Source organism: Zootermopsis nevadensis, unplaced genomic scaffold (genome assembly GCF_977971745.1).
Source record: "Zootermopsis nevadensis isolate Lab colony 2312 unplaced genomic scaffold, Znev_1.0 Znev_ptg000011l, whole genome shotgun sequence".
Classification (NCBI taxonomy): Eukaryota; Metazoa; Arthropoda; class Insecta; order Blattodea; family Termopsidae; genus Zootermopsis; species Zootermopsis nevadensis.
In genome coordinates, this window is record NW_028259143.1 from 11,878,850 (window position 1) to 11,886,821 (window position 7,972).

Consider the following 7,972-nt stretch of genomic DNA (forward strand, 5'->3'; position numbering starts at 1 on the left):
GAGCTGGCCGCCATGCACATTGCTGTGCAGGGGGTCATGCAACTGCGATCGAGGCGCCGGGCCATGGACCAGGACGGTGACCGTCCCCTTACGCCACACTTTATAGTGTCGATAGCACGAGGCCCCGACGTGGCGAAAGTGCGTTCCCTTACTGAGATCTGCGGTCTGCGGGTCAAGGTAGAAACATATGTTGCACCAAAGGGGCCCATGCAGTGTAAACGGTGCCAACGCTTCGGGCACACGCAGCGGAACTGCGGTTATGCACCCAGGTGCGTGGCCTGCGGGGACGCTCACCCATCCGGGTCGTGTGCCACCCCCAAGCAACAACTTAAGTGCTGCAGCTGCGGAGGCAACCACACTGCGAACTATAGAGGTTGCAGTAAGTGGAAGGAAGCCAAGACGGCCGCTGCACAGCGTGCGAAAGGGGATCGCGGCCGAAAGGACGACGTCTCCACGCGCCTGCCAGCGCCCAAATCGGCGCTAGCTAAGCCTTCCCTCGAGCAGGAGAACTTGGGCCCTGGGTGGAACCACGTGGTCCGTGGTGGCCGCGTCGTCAAGGCTGCGGCTATGAAGAACCCCGCCCCAACGCCAACTGGAGCCATTGTACAGACTGAGCGGCAGACTATCCCCAAGGGCGGCCGTGCCAAGCCCGCTCGTCCTGTGGCGCCGGTGGCAAATCCCACAGCACCTGCTCTCAAGAAGACTGACCCCACCCCACCCAAGGGTCAATCACCGCTCCAGGACATCTCAGATATCCTGGAAACCCTCTCACCACGGGTCTGCATTGAGTTGACACGACGTCTCCTCGCCGCGATCCATTCACTCCCCCCCGGGGGGTCTCGTCCGCGAGCCCTCCTCAAAACCGTTCTCCTCTTCATGGCCGACAATGACTGCACGGCCTAGAGGACACGGTAGCAAGGCCTTGCGGCTGGCTTACTGGAACGCCGACGGTGTCCGCGACAGGAAGCTGGAGCTGGAGCAGTTCCTCGGTGACTACGGAGTCGATGTTTGCCTCCTGAACGAGACGCACCTCACGTCGGGTCGGGCCTTGAGGTTCGCGAACTACGTTTGCCACCGTACGGACCGCCCGACGCTAGGGGGTGGCACAGCGATCCTTGTCCGCAGGGGCATTGATCATTACCCTGTGCCGGTATCGGGTCTACAACAACTAGAAGCAACCGCCATTCACCTGGTACTGGCAACCAGGAAAGTCAAGCTAGTGGCGGCATACCTCGCACCCACCCGGCCATGGATAGAGTCGGACCTGACCGAGTGCTTGAGCGGGGGTTTCCCGGTCCTCTTGGCTGGTGACCTCAACGCGAAACACACGGACTGGAATTCTAGCCTTATCTCTACTAGGGGCTCGCTCCTGCGTGATTACGCCAACAGAAATTCCTGCTTCATCTACGGGCCGGATTCTCCAACCACGGCTCCCTACACACACAACGCCACACCTGACGTCCTTGATATTGTCCTCATCAAGGACTTCGTCCTACCGGTGCACCTGACTGTCTGCCCCGCACTCAGCTCAGATCACCTGCCCGTCCTCGTCGACACCACGTGCCGATCGTCCTTTCAAAACCTGCCTGATCGCCCGGACTTCGCGAGAATGGACTGGGCTGCATTCCAGGCTTGCCTCGAAAGCAGACTACCGGGGAACCCCGTGGTAAACGACGAGGAAGAAATTGACAAGTGCGTCGAGGAGCTGACCAGTGCTATCCTGGAAGCCACAGCAGCGTCCGCTCCCAAGCTTCGACCCCGCATTGACAGGCGACCGCTTCTACCCGCTAGTATTCGAGATGAAATACGCCTGAAGAACCGGCTGAGGAGGCGATGGCAGGTCACAAGAGACCCCGCTCTTAAGACCCAGGTCAATCGACTCCAGAGGTCGGTGACCTATCGTCTCAACGAGTGGCGGAACGAACAGTGGAGCGACACGCTCGAATCCTTGGACTGCGAGGACCAGTCGCTTTGGAAAATGACCAAGCGTGTGATGCGAGTCCCCACTCCGTCGCCCCCCTTCTTAGTGATGGGAGGACTGGCTCTCTCGAACCCCGAGAAGGCAGAAGCCCTAGCCGACAGCCTTGAGGTCCAGTTCCAGCCGGTAGACTACCCGTCGGACCTGACTACAATTGACATGGTTAACGAGGCGATGCGAGCATACGAGTATGCCCCTGTAAATGAACCAAAATTAACCAGTCCATCGGAGGTCGCCCAGGCCATCAAGGGACTCAAGCTTGGCAAGGCTCCGGGCCCCAACGGTATACCGAACAGGGTCCTGAAACATCTCCCACGACGCGCGGTAACCTTTCTCACGAAAGTGTTCAACGCGGTCCTTCGCAGGCAACACTTCCCCTCGGCATGGAAACACGCTCGAGTGGTGTCCATACTGAAGCCGGGGAAGGACCCCACGCTACCTTCTTCCTATAGACCCATCAGTCTTCTCGACACGGTCGGCAAACTCTGCGAGAAAATCCTACTAACGAGGGTCCTACACGAGGTCAGTGAACGCGGGCTGCTGCGCGACGAGCAGTTTGGGTTTCGACCCAGACACAGCACATCGTTACAGCTGGCTCGCCTCGTCGAAAGGGTCAACAGAAACCTTGATGAGAAGCGGCTAACCGGCGCGGTTTTCCTGGACGTGGCCAAAGCCTTCGACACAGTCTGGGTCCAAGGCCTCCTATACAAACTGACCGTCCTCAACTTCCCGTCGTACTTGGTAAAAACCATCTCTTCCTACCTCGCTGACCGGACATTCCAGACATCCTTCCAGTCGGCCATGTCCACACGTCGTACCATGCGGGCTGGAGTTGTGCAGGGCGGAATTCTCTCCCCTGTGCTCTTCAGTCTGTATGTCAACGACATACCCACACCGTCCCGCCACGTCGAGTTAGCACAATACGCGGACGACACGGCTCTAGTAGTCACGTCCCGTAGCCCAACGCTTCTCGTCAGGTATCTGGAGACCTACCTCAGTAGACTTGAGCTCTGGCTCAGGGCCTGGAGGATTGCTATCAACGTCTCGAAGAGCACCGCGGTTCTCTTCATTTCCGCGAGAAGACACATCCAACAGCCCCGAGCAGTGCAGTTCCTCGGACAGCCGATCCAATGGGTCAAAACAGCACAGTATCTGGGGGTCACCCTTGACGCCGGGCTTACTTGGTCGGCGCACGTCAACCAAGTGGGAAAGAAGGCAGCGCAACGATTAGGTGTGCTAGGCCCGCTTATCAATAGGAGAAGTGGCCTGTCAATCAGGAACGGTGTACTACTCTATAAGCAGCTCATCCGTCCCATAATGGATTACGCATGCCCGATCTGGAGGTCAGCTGCCCACAGCCACGTCCAGAAGCTGCAAGTTCTGCAATCCAAGTGTCTTCGAATTGTTACTAACGCGCCCTGGTACGTTAGTAACAGGCAAATACATGAGGATCTGGGGGTCCCTTTCTTTGCCGACCACATCAGAGCACTAACTGAGAGGTTTGACTCGAGGTTAGCTGGTGTGGGGAACCCCTTAGTTCGGCAACTCGGAAGACACTCGTGCCGAATGAGGGCTGCCAGAGTTCACCCAAGGGCAACCGAGGGCGACTGATGTTCAGCAGGCCAGCCGAAGCCATCCCCAAAAGACGGCCAAGTCAGCACAACGAGTGGTTAGACTACTCGGCTACCCTGACTGAGGTTTTTCGTGCTTTCCTCAGTTGTAAGGCGAATGCCAGGGTATAACTTAATAGGGGCACGGCCCGCCACCCTTCCCCCCGATCATGGAGGCCATCAGCTGAAGTGATCTTCCCCCCATGCCGCAGAGGCCTTCAGCCGAAACGGCCCCTCCCTCTCTGGGTTCATACCCCAGAGACCCAACCAACCAAATTCCTTCGACAACTTGCCTGACAGGATAACCTCCCATCAGCAGCAACAAATCCCAGTTTGAATGGTCGAGGCTCCCGCCACGACGAAACCTCGTTAGCGTTAGCAAAATTTCCGTTTTTTTTTATATTAAGACCGTTTACCATTTCCAGCAATGCGCCTTGAGCGCAGGAATGGTTTCACCTAGGTAGGGACGATGCTTGCGCTTGCGCAGGCCTCCGCCCTCAGTTAGCTTTTTGGTTGGTTGGTTGTCTTCTCTACTCGATTGAGAGGATTGGGAGTGGACGAGATCCCCACCGGCACAGCCTGGAGAGAGGTAGGGACGATGCTTGCGCTTGCGCAGGCCTCCGCCCTCAGTTAGCTTTTTGGTTGTGTCCAGTGGGACTCGTGTCGAACGAGGGCTGCCAGAGGTCGCCCAAGGGCAACCGAGGGCGACCGATGTTCAGCATTCCAGCCGAGGCCGTCCCCAAAAGACGGCCAAGTCGGCACAACGAGTGGTTAGACTACTCGGCTACCCTGACTGAGGTATTCCGTGCTTTTCCTCAGTTGTAAGGCGAATGCCAGGGTATAACTTAATAGGGGCACGGCCCGCCACCCCCACCCCGATCACGGAGGCCATCAGCTGAAGTGATCTTCCCCCCAAGCCGCAGAGGCCTTCAGCCAAAACGGCCCTTCCCTCTCTGGGTTCAAACCCCGGAGATCCAACCAACCAAATTCCTTTGGACAACTTGCCTGACGGGATGACCTCCCATCAGCAGCAACGGATCCCAGTTTGAATGGTCGAGGCTCCCGCCACGACGTAACCCTGTTAGCGATAGCAAAATTTCCGTTTCTTATATTAAGACTGTTTACCATTTCCAGCAATGCGCCTTGTGCGCAGGAATGGTTTCACCTAGGTAGGGACGATGCTTGCGCTTGCGCAGGCCTCCGCCCTCAGTTAGCTTTTTGGTTGGTTGGTTGGTCTTCTCTACTCAGTGGTTGGTTGGCTCTCCTCAGTGTGAAACGAATGGTGGTGTGAGCAGCTTGTAGAACAAGATATAGTGAAAATCTTTCTTGCAACCTGTTTAATTTGTTATTCAAATCTTGCTGCCTGGGACATGGAGGTCTCCAGCTCTTCACAATGGGTGAGTCAAGGGTTTCCTACTTATTATTAATATTATTATTTCGTTATCTTGAGGGATTTTATGTCATTCTTAAGAATTGAAATGCTAGCAGCAACACACGTCGGCCATCATCAACAAAGTTACTTGAATTCCGGCTAAGCTAAACAGCTGATAGGGACCTATGACTGGGTCACTTGTCACATTCAGACATTGTTAAAGGTTGTTTTCAGTCTTATTTTTTTCGTCTAGAGGAAAGTTATTGTTGAGTGAACAGCTTAATTTCTCAGGATCGTTGTTTTGTATTACAGATTAATCATAAACTGACTTGTATATTGCAATTAAAGCTTTGAAACGTTTCCTAACATGCTAATTTTAAAGATAAATCATTGATTAAAAGGAAGCCCTCGTTATCTGACACAGCCTTAATTTCTCTTTCTATAAGTGAGGTCTTCTTAATATTTTCTGGCAGAAACTAAAATCGATAGCAGTGCAGCACAAACAGCCAAGGCACATGCGATTTGTGTGTGACTGGGACAACAATTTCATAATAAATATTAACCTCATGAAGTTGCAGAGAATTCTTGGACTATAAAATGACTCATTTTTTGTCTGTCCTCAGGTAAACCCTGATGAAATAGAAGCCACGACGATCACTTGCTTCTTGATGAACAGGATCAGGATGCTGGCAGCAGAGAGTAAGTGTGGTTTAATTCCGTGCATGCAGTAAGTTGTGGAGTACAGTCAGTATGATGTTTATGTACGTCTTTCTAGATGTTCAGATATGCCCCCCAGACTTCCAGCAACTCTTCATTATTTTAAGTGATTTTGTCAGAAGGAAAACCAAGAAATGTTACATGCATTGCAATTTTGCTTTTTTAATAGTCATTCTCAGACATTTTAAATTTGCTGGACTTCAAAGAATAATTTTCTAGCTATCTATCTATTTCCAGAAATTCCTGGGGCCCAATATCCGCTGAATATGGGTAGAGAGGGAAAAGAAAGCACATCGAACGCCCTTGCAGTTCAGTTGGATACACAGGGAAAGGTAAAATATGATATCCTGGCACGTCATGGACACACAAAGGACAAGATTATCTATTGGAAACTAACAGACCTTCTTCCAGCTGAAGTGGTGGCTGAGGATGATCCAAGCCTGGAAAGACCATCAGAAGATGATGTGCGAGACGCTACTGAGAAGACTCGTCTTGCCTTGGAACGTCTTACACATACAAAGATAGCAGCCGCTATGCCAGTTAGGTGTGCAGAAAGAGCAGGTCCTGCACAATACATTCGTTACACACCGTCTCAGCAGGGGACTGCCTTCAATTCAGGTGCTAAGCAACGGGTTATTCGAATGTTGGAGGCTCAGAAGGATCCCATAGAACCACCAAAGTTCAAGATCAATAAGAAGATACCTCGTGGACCTCCCTCACCACCTGCTCCAGTAATGCACTCTCCAACGAGGAAGGTAACTGTTAAGGAGCAGAAGGAATGGAAGATTCCACCATGCATTTCCAACTGGAAGAATGCTAAGGGATATACCATCCCACTGGACAAACGACTTGCTGCAGATGGACGTGGCTTGCAACAGGTTCATATTAATGAGAACTTTGCCAAACTGGCGGAGGTCTTGTATATTTCTGACAGAAAGGCACGTGAAGCTGTGGAGATGCGAGCTCAGCTGGACAAAAAGCTGGCACTGAAAGAGAAGGAGAAGAAGGAAGAACATTTGCGACAACTTGCGCAAAAGGCCCGTGAGGAACGGGCAGGCATCAGAACTCAGGCAGCTGCTGATAAGGATGACAAAATTAGGGAGCGTGATCAGTTGCGTTATGAGCGTCACAAGGATCGTCAGCGTGAACGCAACATTGCTAGAGCTGCTCCCGATAAGAGGTCAAAGCTGCAGCGTGATCGAGAACGAGACATCAGTGAACAAATTGCAATAGGTTTGCCAGCCAAAAACATATCTGGTGGGGAGATTCAATTTGATCAGCGTTTGTTCAACACTACAAAGGGTATGGATTCTGGGTATGGGGATGAAGAGTCTAATAACGTGTATGATAAACCATGGCGTGAAGGTGGCAGTCTTGGCGCACATATCTACCACCCTAGTCGGAACTTGGACAAGGACGTGTATGGAGATGATCTTGACAAGTTGATTAAGACCAATAGGTTTGTGCCTGATAAAGAATTTAGTGGCACGGATCGTACTGCTACAAGAAGTGGACCTGTTCAGTTTGAAAAGGAAGAGGAGGATCCTTTTGGCTTGGACCAGTTCTTGACACAGGCTAAACGTGCGAGCAAGCGTCCCAAGGATGATCGGGATCGACGAGGTGAAGAACGTGATAAGCGTAAACGGAGAGAATAATAGTAGGTCATAAATATTTGGACTGCCTGCCAAATGCAATAAATAAAAAATATTTTCCATGAAGTTATTTTAATGTGATTGAGTGAAATATGGATGGGACATCCAAGTGGTATGTGCCATAATGGAATAACATTTGACAACAGTTTAAAGTAGACCAGCAGTACAGCAAGTGATTTAATTTCAGACTGTGTTAGTATGTGAATGTAAACATATTGGCTGGTTGGTTCAAGGAATTATTGTGAAAGTGGTAGAAAAATCTCTGGGTGACAAATACTACAAAAAGAAGGGTGTTGTGACTCAAGTGTTAAACAAATATGTAGCTATTGTCTCCATGTTGGATAGTAGACAAAAACTGAAACTGGACCAGTTGCACCTACAGACGGTGTTACCTGCACTCGGGCGGCCTGTACGCATTGTGAAAGGAGCTTACCGTGGATACAGTGCTACACTTAAGGAATTGGATGAGAGCAAATTCTGTGCAACGATTGAACTTTCATCAGGCCCCTTGAAAGGCAGAATAATTGATAAAGTTGAATATGAAGACATTTGTAAAGTACATAATGTAGATGTATAAATGCCATAGAGTTTCATGTTACATTAAGTGCAACTTCATAAAAGATGTAAGATTTTAGGTTTTCAC

At 51.2% G+C, this 7,972-nt stretch overlaps 1 pseudogene; it reads left to right on the forward strand.

Annotated features, from left to right (window-relative positions):
• The first annotated feature begins 5,928 nt into the window (after window positions 1-5,928).
• On the forward strand, window positions 5,929-7,972 carry LOC147874062 (puff-specific protein Bx42 pseudogene; annotated as a pseudogene).